The sequence below is a fragment of the Rattus norvegicus genome, chromosome 2, assembly GCF_036323735.1.
Source record: "Rattus norvegicus strain BN/NHsdMcwi chromosome 2, GRCr8, whole genome shotgun sequence".
NCBI classification, from domain to species: Eukaryota; Metazoa; Chordata; class Mammalia; order Rodentia; family Muridae; genus Rattus; species Rattus norvegicus.
This window is the reverse complement of record NC_086020.1, coordinates 118,742,570-118,760,773: the sequence shown is the minus strand read 5'-3', so window position 1 is coordinate 118,760,773 and position 18,204 is coordinate 118,742,570. Positions and strand designations below refer to the sequence as shown.

At 42.3% G+C, this 18,204-nt stretch overlaps 1 long non-coding RNA gene across 2 annotated transcripts in view; it reads left to right on the top strand.

The window, feature by feature from the left end:
* LOC120100800 (uncharacterized) overlaps positions 1-15,767 on the top strand; it is a 63,239-nt gene extending 47,472 nt beyond the window's left edge. Inside the window, exon 3 of one of the 2 annotated variants that reach the window (XR_010064223.1) lies at positions 15,311-15,767. This is a non-coding gene — a long non-coding RNA (uncharacterized LOC120100800). Of the gene's footprint in view, positions 1-5,133; positions 5,405-15,310 lie in introns of those variants that run through there. The other variant, XR_005500858.2, reaches the window with a different exon arrangement.
* The last annotated feature ends 2,437 nt before the right edge of the window (positions 15,768-18,204 follow it).

Below are 18,204 nucleotides of genomic sequence, written 5' to 3'. Positions count from 1 at the left end.
GTCCGAGATGTGTGTGTAGAGAGCAGTCTCTTCTGGTTTCCCAGGCTTGTCTGCCTCTCTGAAGGTTCAGCTCTCCCTCCCACGGGATTTGGGTGCAGAGAACTGTTTATCCGGTCTGTTTCCTTCTGGTTCTGGTGGTGTCTTAGGCACAGGGGTCCTGCCGCTCCTGGGCCCTCCCCCACGGGAGCCCAGAGGCCTTATACAGTTTCCTCTTGGGCCAGGGATGTGGGCAGGGGTGAGCAGTGTTGGTGGTCTCTTCCGCTCTGCAGCCTCAGGAGTGCCCACCTGACCAGGCGGTTGGGTCTCTCCAGGAGAAATAATTTTAAACAAAAATCCAACCAAGACAGTACGTGCCTGTAATCCCAGGACTGGGGAGTGAAGACAGAAGATCATTCGCCAACCAGTTTAGTTGAAGTCTAGATGAGTTACTGATTCAATGAAAGACTTTGTCTCAAAAATAGGGTAGAGACCACCTCTGGCTTTCACACACACATGTGCACATGTACACACATGTGTACACACACACACACACACACACACAGAGGGAGAGAGAGAGACGCAGAGAGAGAGAGAGAAAGAGAGACAGAGAGAGAGAGAGAGAGAGAGAGAGAGAGAGAGAGAGACTGAATCATTACCCCTTCAAGAGATTTATGTAACAAGACTTGATAACCGCATCATCCCTTGACCATGGCATTCCCTGGTCTCATCTCCTTTGTAAAGACAGAAATCTCCGTCTTGTAGTATCATCCTTCCCGTGGAAAGATTTCCTTTGACATTTTTGTCATGCAGTTCTGTGTCCTGGTGATGATGTCATTTGGCTCCAGCATATACACAGAATCTATGGGGGAAACAAAAAACAACAAACAGGGTCCATTCCCCTTCCTTTCTGACATATGTATTCTGAGTATAGAATTCTAGGTCAGCCACCATTCATTTGGGCATACTGCAGCTACTACACCAGTGTCTTCCAACCTGCACATTTTTTTAGATCGTTGGTCCTTTGTATGTTCTGTGGTTCTTTTCTCTGCCTGATTTTAAAGCTTTTTTTCTCTTGATGACTTTGAGTGGTTCTTTGTATCATGGGCTTTGCACATCTTGCCTCTGTTGTAATTCAGTCAGACAACTGGACATATAATTTTAAAATGCATAGATGCTTTTAAAAAATCACATATCATTTCTTTTTTACATTTTTCTATTCTCTCTTCTCCCCTCTTCTTAGAGGCTCAAATTGTGCCTCTGCCAGGGAACAGAAGTTCTGCTACAATACAAATATCCATCTCCTTTGTCCATTGCTCTCTCCTTATTCTGTATTTTGTGTTTCAGTTTCTCCTCTTCGCTCCCTTCACCCACCATCTTTTCTTCTGCAATCCCCATGCACTGTGATTTATGACTCCCCTGCTCTATTTATCACACGCATTTGCTCTCTCACTTATCTAATTGAACACATAAAATACAGTTGTAATGTCTGAAGCATATGCTTTAATGTCTTTCTATATGAGTTCTCGTGACTTTTCATTAAATTTCTATTGTTTCTCATTGGGGTCATTACTACTTGACTACATTCTTCATGCATGTTACTGTGTGCAGTACATTTTGCCTTGTTGGGTTGAAATGGGTTATTTTATGATCCCTGTGAAGCTCCCTGAACTCTCTCTGGGGACGTAGATAAGTTACATGGAAACAACTTGATCCTTCTGGGTCAAGTGTTGCCAGGTGACACTGGGACATTTGAACAAGGTCCAGTTCTGCACTCCTTTCTGTGGCAGAATTCCTGTGTGTGCTCTTCCTTGTGCTGTGTGGGTTACAAAGTGTGCTCAAGCAAGCAATGGGTACAGGAGCTGGCCTGTGTGATATCTGAGGGTTACTCTACCCCAAAGTGTCCTTTGTTGGCACCTCTGAGTTCTCGTGTGTATCCATCTAAAATAAGAAGTACTCCACGGTCACTAAGACACTTCTAGAGCTCTCTGGTGAAGTGTCCTCTTTGGTAATGTTTTTGAATCCCAGCTGCTGATGACCCTCTCCTTGACAGCTCTGCAGCTCCCCTTCTAGGACAAATTCTTTCCCTAGTTCATAGCTTGGAAGCTCTCGTAGTCAGTCAGTGACACAACTGTGTTGGAGTTTGCCTTCTTTCCTGTCTGATACCATTTATCCTCTTTGCCTGGAACTCAGTGTCTTTATTGGTTTTTTAACTTTAAATTTTTGGTCTATATTCATTGTATATGGTACTGGGTTTCATTAGAAATATGTCATATCATATAAGTGTACTACATACTCTGAGCATCTTCCCCCATCCCCATTTCTATCCCGCTAAGGACTCTTATAGTCCCCTTTGTTGCCCTAGACAGTTTCACATCTACTTCCCTGTCATTTATACACACACAGTCATGTGCATACATAAAATATACCACCTACAAGTGAGAGGACCTTGTCACATCTCTTTGAGTCTGACTTACGTCATTTAATATGCAGATCTTCAGTTCCACACATTTTCATGAAAAATAACATGACTTTTGTTGAGATCCGGGAATCACCTCACAAACCACATGAACACCAATCTCATTCAGACCAGGATAGTTTATTGAACATACACCTCAGGACTGGTCAACTAGAGCCATGGACCTGGGTCATGGTCAGTCCAGATTTGGGAACTGAACCATAACATTGGGTTACGATTCTATAGGGTTTTTAGGCCTAAATCCACAAACATCAGTCCTAAGCTATTTCATCTATCAGGATACATGGATAGGAGATTTCCTTAGGAACATGTTTTTGTTATACACTTATCCAGCTTCCATTGGCTGGGATAGTCAACTGTGGCAAGGGACTTGCCTTGTCTAATGTCCATGTCATAACTTGACAACTAGGATGAGACTTGTCTAACATTCATGTCTAAATTTGCCAACCAGGATGTCAGTTACCCAGGTATATTTCTCTTTCTGCCAACTAGGTTTGAGAACAAACTCTACTAGACAACTACTCAAATGAAATTCTTATTCCACAGAGTTTCTTATATTGCTGGAGATCTCTCTCTTATGTTGGAGTCTATCCCAGGGGCAATTTATAAAGGAAAATGTCATAAAACTTACACACAGGTGTGCAAAATGCTATTGGGTGATTGGTTTGGATCCAAGCTTATTGTGGGTACCTATACAAAATAGTTCTATTGACTTCTATTGTGATTAGTTCCCAAGGGCAAAGAACATAACGAAGTGTGTAGTTAGCCTTGGCATTAGAAAATTCTGTTTCTGGCAGCAGAGCACATGAGAAAGTTTCCTTACAGTCACCTAGGCCTTAACATTCCATCTAGGCCTTAATAGTTTACCTACGTCCTAACAATTTTGTTTCCTTTTACAGTGGAATGGAACTCTAATGTGTATATATGGTGCATTTTGCATCTGTTCCCTTGTTTTCAGACATTGAGGTTGATCCCATTGCTTTGTTGTTTGACTACTTCTGCAGCCAGCAGTGATATAGAGGAATCCTTTAAACTAATTCATCTGCTTCAAAAGTACAAGATGCCACCCTCTTAGAATGGCTCTTGTCAAAAAGACAGGCTAGGTGTACAATCCCAGCATTCTGCAGGCTAAGCAGGAGGATTGCTTTAAGTTTGAAGCCAGACTAGGTTGTATAGCAAGTTCAGGCCAAAAAACAAAAAAAACAAAAACAAAACAAACAAACAAACAAACAAAAAAAACAACAAAATCAAAAAACTTCAAAAGGTTAACAAGCATTGGCAAGGACCGGGAGAAAGGAATTCTTCAACATCATTGTGAGAATGTAAATTGGTACAGTCATTATGCAAAGTACTATGGAGTTTCCCTGAAAATAAAAATAGAACCACCATATGATCAGCAGTCTCAGTCCTGGGCACATCTCCAAAAGAATGAGCTCATGTATTGCAAAGACAGACATGCCCCGTGGTTTACTGTAGCTCTCTCTGTGCACAAAGTCAAGAAATGGAAACAACTTAGATGCAGGAAGTGATGAATGGATTTTAAACACTGTGTGTATGACAGTGGAATACTACTCAGCCTTCAAGAGAAGGGAATCCTGCCATTCCAATGACACTAATAATAGTCTTGGAGGATGTCCCACTAAATGAAATAGCTGAAACCCAGGAATGTGAGTCTGTGACCCAGCTTAGTGTAGAAGTGGAACAGCAGCTGTCGGCAGCTGCAGGGAGGACTTGGAGCATCTTTGTGGGGTGAAATTGTTCCTAGCATTCACATGGGGTGAGGTGGTTCACAACCACCTGTAACTCCAGGTCCGGGAACCCAGTGCCCTCTTATGGCCTCCATGGGCACTGAATTCATGAGAACAAATGCAGAGACAGTTGTGCCTGCACATAGTTAGAAGATGAAACTTTTGTTTAAAAGATTTTAAATGTTTTCATCACAAAAAAAAAATGACAAGCGGTGGATTGATACCTGTGTTAAATAGCTTGATTTGGAATAGACAAATATAAACTCTAATATATACACAGAATAAAATATCATGTTATATTCCATAGATATACATACTTTTCATAGTTAGTTGGGATATATATATGTAATGTGTGTATATGTATATATATTATATATATACACACATTAGAGTATTATTATGTTATTATGCAGTTCTTGCTGGTCTGGAACTCACTGTGAAGGTCAGGCTGGTCTTAAACTTGGGGTAGTGTTCTTGCCTCTGCCTCTAAGTGCTGAGATTACAGACATGTGCTAGCATACTTGGGAATCATTTTTACTCATCAATTATTGTTTTTAAAATGCAGTTGATATGATTGTTGATCCTTCGTGGGAAATATAAATTGGATGGAATTTAAACAGGGAAGCTCTTTAGTTTGGGTACATGGCTTGGAAGAACAGTCAGATGTGCTTAAGATTTGGGGACTTGTAGCTCAGAGTAAGCGAAAGTTAGCAAAAGTGGTGAAGGGCAGCACTTTCAAAGGTCATCCATCCTCTGATTGGCAGGTTTGTGCCTCCATTGCTTTTACATTCTAGGCCATTTATTTGTAAAATTAGGCAAAATATGGGACACTTACAAAGGATTGTTCCTGTCAGTACGTCTTGACAATGTTTCCGAAGTTTTAAGGTTATCACTGATATTATAATATCTTATATGGCTTCATTTTAATAGCATAAAGCAAAAGAGAAAGAGGCCGTGATGACGTCCAGGAGCAGTACACACTTGAAGACAAATACGGTGATTACTCTTTACACGCCGACTGACACCAGGAACAATGTGAACATCTGAGGGCAGAGGACCTCAATCACAAGTGCCTGGTTTTCTCATCCCCGCGAACCCACAGCAGGGCCTGGATTACCCCAGCTTTTTGATCTCACTAATTTGCTATTGGGACAGAAGTTATTCATTTGGGGTGCAATAAAGAAATTCCAATTTGAACGTCCACACATCTTTTAATCAGAAATTTCTCAAAGCACAAAAGTGAAAGCGTGAGAGTTGCCTTGTTTCATTAGCTCCATTCTTCAGAATGTTTTTGGCCCTGAAAGCTCTGTGTGAAATTATTACAAGTTTTGAAATGGTTGAAAAAGAAGATGTATGTACGGGCCCTCACTGAAAAGGCATTATTTAAAAAAGAAAATCTCTGGTCATCCAGATCTCAGGGTAGCTGTGTCCATTCAAGGATAGAGAATGTGCCATCTCTATGATTATTTTTACATCTGAACTTTTTTTTATATATGCCAGAGAGACTCAACACTTTCAGGGTCATTTGCCCAGCATGCAGTGGGATGCCCTATGCAATAGATTCCAATTAATACGGCCATGTTCAAGGGCCCTGCATCACCAGTAATGGGTAACTTCTTTCCCCTTGGCTCTACGTGGCCCTTCTTTGTGGCAGCTGCAACCAGGTCTGTCATGTCTTTGATAAAAATTTCAGTTACCCCAGAGAGAAGCTTTCAACTTTATTAAGCATTGAAGTCTACACATTTGTTCCTTTGTGCAAGGGCAGATCAAAAGCACTCTGTCTAAGAAAGTAATATGACAAATTAGGGTAGAGCTCCTGCACTTTCCCAATAATGCTTTTCTGTAATTGAAACCTAAGAACTTGTATCAGCGGACTAGACTATTATGAACTTTTTAGCATTTAACAAAAGTTTTTATCTTTTCTTCTTCTTCTTTTTTTTTTTGAAAGTAAATAGAGTTCCTTGATTCCATTTAACTAGTTCTTCAGCATGCTGTGTCCTTTTGCTTATGGCTAGGAAAAACCATGATGTCCATTTAGTGACAGGGAGCTGACAACCAAGGATGAAAGCAATCAGACCATCGAGTTGCTTACACCAAAGCCTGTGGTGGGTGTCCAGGCCTCTCTGCCACTCACCACTGTGAAAACTTGAGCAAGACACTTGACGTTTCTGGACCACAGTTTCCTTGTTTCTGAAGATGAACAAGGGATGGGATGGTGGCTGAGGCCTTTATGGAGTCTGGGGTTCTCTAATTCAAACTTGGGGACAGAATATGAGTAGATGGGCTTGAAGGCCTTTACGTTTTTGTTTAGATAGGTTTTGGTTCCAGGTTGGCTTGGATGATAAGGTAGCATCATATCCTTGATTGTACTGAAGTATCTGAAACCCTGAAGGTCAGAAAAATACTGCCTCCCAAAGGGGACGGGAGAGTCTCAACGTCTCTCAAAGTTCTAAGTTGTAAGAATTTGAAAAAGACACTCCTCCTGAGAACTTCTCTGCCCCCACTCTCTGTCCCTCATCCCTACCCTGGTTTCTCTTCGGCAAATGGGACAAATGTTGCTTCACATGTAGCTGTGACTCTGAGGGCTGACCCTGTATTTCCAAAGATGTAGATTTTTCACCTTTAAGTCACAATTTGCGGAATTTCAGCTCCTTGTAGGGAGCAGAAGTTGCTAGTAAATGTATGAATACATAGGTATGGGCTTGACAAGGGCTTCAAAACCTCAGACCTGTGAGAAATGACGAAGCTTTCCTCCGGTCCATGTGTGGATGTGGATAGTGTGTGCAGAAGGTTTTCTCCCCCAGGCTGTTTACATCGTAAAGACATCTTTCCTACAGAGACTGCTCTCACAGAGATTAGCTAAATCTGTCTCCTTGATCCATCTGGATACCGTAAACTCTGCCTTCGTGTTTATGTGTATGGTATAACCCTGCCTCCTTGTCCCGCTGTTTAGAATGATCCCACCTCTCTGTTCAACTCTATATAACAAATGCTGTGCGTCTGGGTTGCTATGGTTTCTTCAGCAGAGAGTCTAGTTCCATCCGATCCCAGCTTTTCTGTGGGTCTGTCTGGGTCTGACTTGTCTTCATTCTCTTACCACCCCAGTCAGGTCCAAGTCCCTGGGGCTATGCAAAGACTCGGTACTGCGTCCTGCCTATAGAGTGCCTGTTGAGTGCCTATAGAGTGCCTATAGAGTGCCTGTAGAGTGCCTATAGAGTGCCTATAGAGTGCCTGTAGAGTGCCTATAGAGTGCCTATAAAGTGCCTATAAAGTGCCTATAGAGTGCCTATAGAGTGGTTATTACTGTTTATAAGATTTTACCAGTAGTGTTTCAGACTTAAACTTTGGGAATGACTCTGCCTATCAATTCTTTCTACATGTCTATGCTGAAATACTCCAGTCTGCCTTAAACATTAAATAGGTCTTTCATCTTCCATGCCTTCAGAACAATATTCAGTGCTTCCTAGGAGTATTGATCTACTGGCTTCTTTCGGTTTTTCTGAATTCTGATTAACTTTATTATACAATTGCTCATATCACAACCAATCCTGTTGTAAAAACTACCAAATTTGTGGTTATAAATTCACATTTTCCAAAACTTAAACTTTATCCTAAAGTCTTAATTTGGCTAAGGATTTATGTTTATTTTATATGCATGTGCGTTTGCCTGCATGTCTGTATAATACATGCCTGGTTCCAGCAGAAGCCAGAAATGTGTGTGGGATCCCCTAGACCTGGAGTTACAGACAGTTGGGAGCTGCCCTCTAGATGCTGGGAATCAAACCTGGGTCCTCTGGAAGAGCACTGTTACTCTACGACCCTGAGCCTTTCCTCCAGTCCCATAAAGTCTCAAACTTTTGCCATTTTTATTTTCCTTGAATTACCAGGATTATATTTTATTAGTAAAAAATAGTCTATAATCTTCAATCTAAAACCCCACCAGTTATATATATCACCTTTTCCCCTAATGAATTCAACAATTAATGAACATAAAAAAGTTAGTGCAAGTTTCTTGCCCTAGGGAGAACCATCAAACTTCAGGGGATGCTTGTGGTCACCTCCACTTTGCCACACAGATGTCGTGAAAGCAAGCACGTTTGACTTATTTATTTCATTATTTGCACTGTCAGCAGCTGAGCCCTGCCCTGTGGAGGCTCTGCACTACCCTACTACACCCCAGACCGTTCATGTTGGGAGTGCATGGTGGCCAAGAAGGAATGACTGCCAGAGTGACCTGTATTATTCCCTCACCGAGGAGAGCCGAGGAGAGCCAGGAGAGCCAAGGAGAGCCAAGGAGAGCCGAGGAGAGCCAGGAGAGCCGAAGAGAGCTAAGGAGAGCCGAGGAACCCACTGTTTCACTTGCTATTGCTGTCCCACCATTGACAATTATTACTAGGGTAGAACAGAAGTAGCATTGTAATTTCATCACAAAAAATAACTTTAAGTTGGATATGGCAGCAGACTTCTGCAGTCCTTGTGCTTAGGAGGAAGAGAAGGGGGGCTGAGGGGGTCAGGGAGATTGAGGCCAATCTGGGTTACTTATCTCAAACTAGGTTCCACAATCTCGAAAAACAATGACAACAATTACAACAAAACAAAAACTTCCACCTACCGATAAGTAAATAAAAACAAAACAAAAAACAAACAGAAAGCCTCGACCCTGCAGACTTCCTGCGAAGGCCTTGGCCAATCCAGCAATAGGCAGATTTCATTTTGGAACTAATTGAATAAGAGTTTGGCACTTTGATGACCCGGACTTGTCCCTTCACCAGCTTTTCATTGCTCCCTTCCCCCAAAAGCCAGGTCACAAGAGGCTAGGAATTATTGCCACTGAAACCACAATCATTTTCAGGGACCTACTTCTCAGTGATTAGATGGTCCTTTTTTTGTAGAAGAAGAGTTTCCTAGAAGCGGAAACTTGGACTTCTTGGATTCCCTGGGGAGCAGTGACCAGAATTTTTTCAAGGTGAGATAGATTACAATAATAAAACAAGACGTGTCATAAATTCTGATGTAGGGGTATATATCAGTTGTTTTTCTCATTGCTGCCACAGAATATTTGACAAAAGAAACTCAAGCAAGGAAGAGTTTGTTTTGGCTCGCGGTTCAGGGGCGCAGTCTACTATGTTAGAGAAGTCAGCAGACAGAAACGTGAGGCATCTGGTCATCTCATCTGTAGCCAGGGAGTTGAGAGCAGTGACTGCTGTGGCTCAGCCCACTGTCTGAACACCAAGTAACAGTCACGCAAGGTGGCACACCAGCAGATAGTAGTAACTCCCATCCGTTATTCCACCACCGACTCTAGGGAAGCGCATGCTCAAAGAGGTCATTTTCCCAAGATGCCCCTAGGAGCAGGAGCCCAACTGCTTCCTTTTCCCTCTATTCATGTCCTTTTCCAAATAAGAGGCAGCTTTCTTCCGCATCTTGATCTGTCAGGCGGCGCTCTTGTTTGGTTTGTGTGGAGATGGAGTCTCGGTCTCAGTATGTAACACAGGTTGGCCTTGAACACACGGCCATTCTGCTTTAGCCTCCCCCCAGCTAGGAGTGTAGGTGTTAGCTTATTGCACTCAGCTGCATGATTCTTTTAAAAATCTTTCTGCAGATTTGAGATCAAACCCAGAGTCTCTTCTGGGATATATTGAGTGGAGGAATGCTTGCCTAATGTAGTACAGACTGCAGGTTCCATCCTTTAGCGCGACAGAAATGATGACATCAGCAAGCGCCAGCTTCTCACTCAGGCCAGGTGATTACCCAGCCGGCACTTCATTGATTTACTATTGATAATTCTTTATTTCCTGTTACTGTTGTTGAGACAATTTATACTTTGCTGTGAAAACATATTTAAATATTCTGTGTTGGTTAATTTCCATTGTTGTCTTTATCGAATTAAGAAATACCGAGGTAGGCCTGAAAGTGTCACTTGGTGGTAGAGCGTGTGTCTGTGTGTGAGGTGTTCAGCTCCCTGCACCATCAAAACGAAGGTAGGGCAAAGCCAAAGTTTTTATAGATGCAAACGTGCCACCCATTTTCTGATACTGTCATAAAAGGTTTAAAACTTCAATCCAATACACTTTACTCGGTATATGACTCTCTCATAAAGTCAAAATATAGACTAGTGTCACACTAATGACGACAAACAGAATCTCGGAGAGGAAAATCTCTAATTCCCCATTGTGCACAATGTTATTTCATGCTTGGGTATTTCTCAAGAGCTGCACATAAGCCCACGGAATGGAGTCTGGTCACTGTTATCCCTATCAAAATGTATCTCGTGAGAATGTGGAGATTTTTTTTTCTAGGAGCCAAATAACATAAAAGCTGGAAATTCAGTCACTGAAACGCAAAATAAGATTTGAAAATGTAAAGCACATAATCTTCGAGTTAGAGGAGAAGCTAATCATTTTCTTTAGCAGCTCTTAAGCTTCACTCCTCCTGAAAGTTTAAATCTTCCATAATCAGCAAACACGAGAACACATGAAATGTGTAATACAGGTGTGCTGCAAACTTGTTTTAAAGATTCCATGTCGGACAGATTCTGACAGAGTCACATTTTAAATGCATTAAGAAGAATCCTGGTCTAAGAAAGCCCTAAAACGGATCTCACAACCTTTATGGAATTCCATTATTAGAATATTCCCTCTAGTTATACTCTGAACATCTGGACTTGTGCATGTCATGGATCTTTAGGCCAGATGTGGACTCATGGAAGCCATTATAAAAGTATGTCTTTTAATGTACAAGTTAGAGTCATACCGTGCCATTTTATGGCGAGGTATCTGGAGAGAGATAAGCTTTTGTGAACCAAGGGGGAGTCTACTGGGACAAGAGAGGTGAGCGGGCATCTTATAACCACGGGCACAGATGAAACTGTTAGCCGCTTCCTCCTTCTGAAATGTATTATGCTTTGGACTTTTACTGATTCCTGTCTCGATTCCTTTTACTATGTCTAGATTGGCCGTTTCATTTCAGAGTCTTGGTCATCTTTATACATCTGTAGACCGTGCTCCCTTGGAGTTCATGGCTATCCTGGATCGCAAACGTCAGCCTTACAGGACCAAATCCTAAATACAGAGTCTGAGTGGATAGGACTTCCATTCTGTGTGCTTCCGAGCTCACACAAAGGAGGGTAATAGCCCAGCTCCATGTAGGTAAAGCAAGGGCTGAGTCAGTACATGTACATAATTTAGAACAGTACCTGATCTGTAGGAAGTACATTGTGGATTTTGTGTGTATATGTGTGTGTTTGGGTGCACATATGTGTGCACATAGAGGCCAGAGGTCAGCCCCACTGTCATTCCTCAGTGCCTTGTTTTTGAGATGAGGTCTTTGTTGGGCTTGGAACTTTCTGGTGCTAAGCTGCCACGCCCATGAACATTGGAGACCAAACTGTTTCCTCCTCTCCAGCATTGAGTACAAGTTCACCACACCTCTAATGGGTTCCTCTAATGGGCACTGAACTGCATCAACGGAGCCATCTCCCTAGACCTTCAGTGTGCTTCCAATCTAATGTGTATCCAGGCATAGTGTCTCGTGTCTGTAATCTCAGCCCTTGGGAAGCTGAGATAGGAGTATCCTCACCCAGGGTAACCTGGGTGACTTAATGAGTTCAAGGCTAGCCTGAGCTACAGAGTAAGATCCTGTGACCAAACAAACAAACAGAAACAAAACTGAATCCGTATCGGCGTTCTTCTCTGTGTACACCTCGGTGTGTCTAGCATGTCCCTCACTCAGACCTAGCAGGAAAAGACCAGGAATGATGGATGGCTTTTACATACTTCCTACTTGGTGCTTTAAAATGTGGATATTTTCTAACTGGCCATATTTAACAGCCAGTTTACACAAACTCTCAAATTTTAACCAATGGTTCTTACAAGTGGGCAAAAGCCGGGTCCAGTATACCTTCAGCTAACATCACAAGTATTTCTGTGGTTAACAAATTTCTTACAAATGTCCCTTTATGGGTGTCTCTGGGATGGATTTGAGGAGTGGGATTTGAGTTCCAGAACAACACACTTAGCTCTCCAGTCTCTTTGCCACCAGAGAACTACTAAACATGATAAACACCTTCAGCAAAGTGACTGGGTATAAAATTAACTCAAATAAATCAGTAGCCTTCCTCTATACAAAAGAGAAACAAGCCGAGAAAGAAATTAGGGAAACAACACCCTTCATAGTAGTCCCCAATAATATAAAATACCTCGGTGTGACTTTAACCAAGCAAGTGAAAGATCTGTATGGTAAGAACTTCAAGCCTCTGAAGAAAGAAATTGAAGAAGATCTCAGAAGATGGAAAGATCTCCCATGCTCATGGATTGGCAGGATTAATATAGTAAAAATGGCCATTTTACCAAAAGCGATCTACAGATTCAATGCAATCCCCATCAAAATACCAATCCAATTCTTCAAAGAGTTAGACAGAACAATTTGCAAATTCATCTGGAATAACAAAAAACCCAGGATAGCTAAAGCTATCCTCAACAATAAAAGGACTTCAGGGGGAATCACTATCCCTGAACTCAAGCAGTATTACAGAGCAATAGTGATAAAAACTGCATGGTATTGGTAGATGTAGCAGACAGATAGACCAATGGAATAGAACTGAAGACCCAGAAATGAACCCACACACACTTGATTTTTGACAAAGGAGTCAAAACCATCCAAAGGAAAAAAAGATAGCATTTTCAGCAAATGGTGCTGGTTCAACTGGAGGTCAGCATGTAGAAAAATTCAGATCGATCCATGCTTATCACCCTGTACAAAGCTTAAGTCCTAGTGGATCAAGGACCTCCACATCAAACCAGATACACTCAAACTAATAGAAAAAGTGGGGAAGAATCTCGAACACATGGACACTGGAGAAAATTTCTTGAACAAAACACCAATGACTTATGCTCTAAGATCAAGAATCGACAAATGGGATCTCATAAAACTGCAAAGCTTCTGTAAGGCAAAGGACACTGTTGTTAGGACAAAACGGCAACCAACAGATTGGGAAAAGATCTTTACCAATCCTACAACTGATAGAGGCCTTATATCCAAAATATACAAAGAACTCAAGAAGTTAGACCGCAGGGAGACAAATAACCCTATTAAAAATGGGGTTCAGAGCTAAACAAAGAATTGACAGCTGAGGAATGCCAAATGGCTAAGAAACACCTAAAGAAATACTCAACATCTTTAGTCATAAGGGAAATGCAAATCAAAACAACCCTGAGATTCCACCTCACACCAGTTAGAATGACTAAGATAAAAAACTCCGGCAACAGCAGATGCTGGCGAGGATGTGGAGAAAGAGGAACACTCCTCCATTGTTGGTGGGATTGCAGACTGGTACAACCATTCTGGAAATCAGTCTCGAGGTTCCTCTGAAAATTGGACATTGAACTACCTGAGGACCCAGCTATACCTCTCTTGGGCATATACCCAAAAGATGCCCCAACATATAACAAATACATGCTCCACTATGTTCATAGCAGTGTTATTTATAATAGCCAGAAGCTGGAAAGAACCCAGATGCCCTTCAACAGAGGAATGGATACAGAAAATGTGGTACATCTACACAATGGAATATTACTCAGCTATCAAAAACAATGACTTTATGAAATTCATAGGCAAATGGATGGAACTGGAAAATATCATCCTGACTGAGGTAACCAATCAGAAAAACACATGGTATGCACTCATTGATAAGTGGCTATTAGCCCAAATGCTTGAATTACCCTAGATGCACAGAACACAGAAACTCAAGAAGGATGACCAAAATGTGAATGCCTCACTCCTTCTTTAAAAGGGGAACAAGAATACTCTTGGCAGGGAATAGGGAGGCAAAGGTTAGAACAGAGGCAGAATGGACACCCATTCAGAGCCTGCCCCACATGTGGCACATACATATACAGCCACCAAACTAGATAAGATGGATGAAGCAAAGAAGTGCAGGCTGACAGGAACCAGATGTAGATCTCTCCTGAGAGACACAGCCAGAATACGGCAAATACATAGACCAATGCCAGCAGCAAACCACTGAACTGAGAATGGGACCCCCATTGAAGGAATCAGAGAAAGGACTGAAAGAGCTTGAAGGGGCTTGAGACCCCATATGAACAACAATGCCAACCAACCAGAGCTTCCAGGGACTAAGCCACTATCCAAAGACTATAGATGGACTGACCCTGGACTCCAACCTCATAGGTAACAATGAATAGCCTAGTAAGAGAACCGGTGGAAGGGGAAGCCCTGGGTCCTGCCAAGACTGAACCCCCAGTGAATGTGATTGTTGGGGGGAGGGCGGTAATGGGGTAGGATGGGGAGGGGAACACCCATATAGAAGGGGAGGTGGAGGGGTTAGGGGGACATTGGCCTGGAAACTGGGAAAGGGAATAACAATTGAAATGTAAATAAGAAATACCCAAGTTAATAAAGATGGAGAAAACAAATAAAATACTCACATGTGAGATATGAAAAAAAAGTTGGATTTGTGACTGGGTGGTGTGGCTTAGTGGAAAAGCACTTGTACAGGAAACATAAGGTCATGAATTTGATCCCCAATCTTGAAAAATAAAATGTTTCTGGATATTTTTTTCATTTATTCATAAATGTTCTAATGTTCTAGTTAGGTTGTGGTTTGTCTACTTGACACAAGCAGGAGTCATGTATGCCAGGCTTTTTAAAAAAATGGTGTGTGTGCATGGTGTGTGTGTGTGTATGTGTGTGTGTGTGTGTGTGTGGTGTGGTGTGTTTTCCTCTCTTCTCCACCTGTGTGTGTGCACACATGCATATGGGGGGCCAGAGCTACCTCATTTATTATTTATTTACTTTTGAGTACTTTTCTTTGAAACTTTCATACACTTATATCTTGGTCATGCCTACCCTTAACTGCCCCTACACCTCCCTCTCCCAATCCCACATTCTTTCCTTTTTTTGTAAGAAACCGATGCCAATCAGTGCTGCTGTTAAACTGTTGACTTTGTTAGTCTGATCCTGTGAAAGTAACCAGAGCAGCAGTGACATCATGGGTCCAGTGTCCAGGACGTCAGGAAGAGGAAGACAGCACTTCCCGCATGTGTGCCTATTCTCCAGTTCATACCGCCATTCTTCCCTTTTCCCACAGACTGCTGTATCCCTAGAACACAGCCACCACACAGCCTTCATTGGAGATGCTTCTCACAGCACACGGGGTTTGTAGCATCAGTTGTGGACGTTGTGCAGAGAGCGGGAGACTTTGGAACACTCAGCCCTAAAGAGGATGTGTTTATCAAACCCTTCCCTCAGGAATCTACAAGAGAGAGCAGTGAGACCGTAAGAGGCAGAGGTGGTGGAGGACCTTTCAGACATCACAGGACTGATACCAATTCACAGAGACTGCAATATCGTACAGTCTGCATAGGTTTAAACCAGACAAAATCCCAGCCCTGAGAAGGGGAGTGGACACAGAGTTCCATCTCTAACCAAGAAGTTATCTGGAGTTGAAACCTGCTGAGAGGGGAATACCTGTTTTCTCCAATGCAGTGAGACTGAGTGTTTCAACCACTCCAGAGCAGGCCCCGTGCCCAGCAGTTGTTGACCAATATAAACAGACTCTATCAGACTCTATAGTTTTGTTTTGTTTATCTTGTATGCGTATGTGTGCATGTGTGTACATGTGAGCATGTGTGCATTTGTGTGTGCAAATGTGCACGTACACTCAAGAGTTTGTGTGCACATACATGTACACAATTCTTGTCTTTTGATTCTTCTGTTTTGGTTTTTGTTTCTTGTTTCGTTTTTTTATTGAAAGGGAGTGAAAGGAAGAACGTGAATTTTGGTAGGTATGGAAGGAGTGGTAGGTATAGTCTGGAATGAGGAAGGGAGAAGAATATGATCAAAACATATTGTCTAAACATTTTTAATAAATACATGAATGATTTAAAAAATAAAGAAATTTCATTGATCAAGGTTGAAAGCAACACTACGTATAGATGTAAATGTAGATATTTAGAAAGCAAATTTGATTGCATGTCAATTTAGGGAAAAAAAGCCCAGTTTTTGGTTCCTCTCTAGGACCTACCAAGTCACAAGTTTTTACCAGGTTTATGGTACTAGGCACAATTCCATCTTGTGAAGCCGTCCTCAAAGCCAATCATAGAGTGGTTGGCTGTCCCTATAACCTCCATGCCACTGTTCTAGTGGGCACGTCTTACCTGGCGTGTCGGTATTGTGCGTGCAGGGTCTATCACTGAGTAAGAGCACTGTCACATCTTCCGCCCTAGCAGTTTGGGTAGCACACTGAAAGCCAGTTAGTTACAAGGAAGAAGCTTCCAGGAGAAGTTCAGCTGGATTCCTATGTTCTCCCACCATCACGGTGTGTTGTGTCTTCAGCATGAAGGTCTCACCATCCAGTTCTGCTGGGCGGCCATGAGCACTGGAAATAGCTTGTGTTGTTTTGAAGGTTCCCCGGGAGCCCCCTAACCAAGAACCCTGATGGCGGTCTCTCACCCCTGACACAGACTTATATTTAGTAACCTATGTCTTCTGGAGGACACCTTATTTTTTTTGTATCTGTAACTGACCCTGGGGCCCATATTTCCATTACACTGGCTGGCTAGAAAGCCCCAGAAATCTTCCCACTCCATTTTCCCAGGGCTGGGATTACAGGTGTGTGCCTCCATGCCTGGCTTTGGCATGGGTTCTAGGGGATTGAACTCAGTTCTTATGCTTTCCAACTGAGCCATCTCCCAGCTATAGTTCCATGGGTGTTCCCACAGCCTGATAATCAGATTGGTTTACGCCAGACATTACTGGAAGTATAGCCTGGAAGGCCAGACTCCAGCTTCAGCTTCACTGCTTTCTAGCTTACAGACCCAGTCAGCCACTGACTGTCACCAATTCCTGGGTTTCTCCTTCAGACTTCTATGCTTGCCCATATAATTTGCAAGAACTCTACCTTACTCTGATAACCAGATAAAAGTTGGTGAGATTTTTTTTTTAAATCCAAAATAAGGAGTTTACTTCCTGGTGTGGTATGAAGATTAATGTAATGTTAGACACATCACAAAATACATCACTATGTGGAAGCAATGTATCCCCTCATTTATATCATCGGGACTCTCAAAGCAAATTTCTGAATCAGTACTGTGAAAGGCAACTGCTCCTCGGGCCTTGGGGGCAGAGACTCGCCTTAGTGTTTGTCGTTTGTGTGAGTATCTGAGTGTTTATATTTTTAAGTTTAGGGTTGCTAATTTACTGAATTTAAAACTACAATCTATAGGCAACATTAGCAATGAGTTTCCTTTGCAGTAGAGTGTTAGAGAGGGATCCAGGTCCACTGTGAGTCCATGTCTTAAAAACTAAGGTGGACAGAGACGGAGGAAGATACCAGATGTCGACCTCTGGCCTCTACATGCACACACATGCATGTATGCCTGCACACACCGCACACGTACAGCACACACATACAAGCACAAAACAACAACAACAACAACAACAACAACAACAACAACAACGAACCCAATTATGTAAGCGGTTTGCAGAAGAATTTGATTCGAAGTAATTTAAGTGTACTTATGAACCTCAGGGTGAACGAATGCTCATATATTTCACTGCGAGCGAAGGGCATGAGTACTTCCTTCTTACTGGAATGATCTCAAGAAAACCAGGTCAGAAGCGCCAGAGCAGAGCCGAAGAAATGGCTCAGGGGCTACGAGCATTTGAGCTCTTGCAGAGAATTTGGGTTCATTTCCACACACCCATCTGCAACTTCAGTTCCAGGAGAGCTGGTTCCCTCTTCTGGCCTCTGAGGGCACTAATCATGCACATGATATACACACATGCATTCAGGCAAAACATTCATCCATTTAAGATTTTAAAAATCTTTTAAAAAAGAATGCTATAAGTGAGACACGGATGCCTCACTTCCTTAGGAGCTGAGGTCGTGTGTGGTTCGGATAACAAGAGCAGGAGGAAATAACTGGGCTATTATAGCATCCAGAAAGGTGAAAACAATTTCACCGAATGACTCATTGTGTG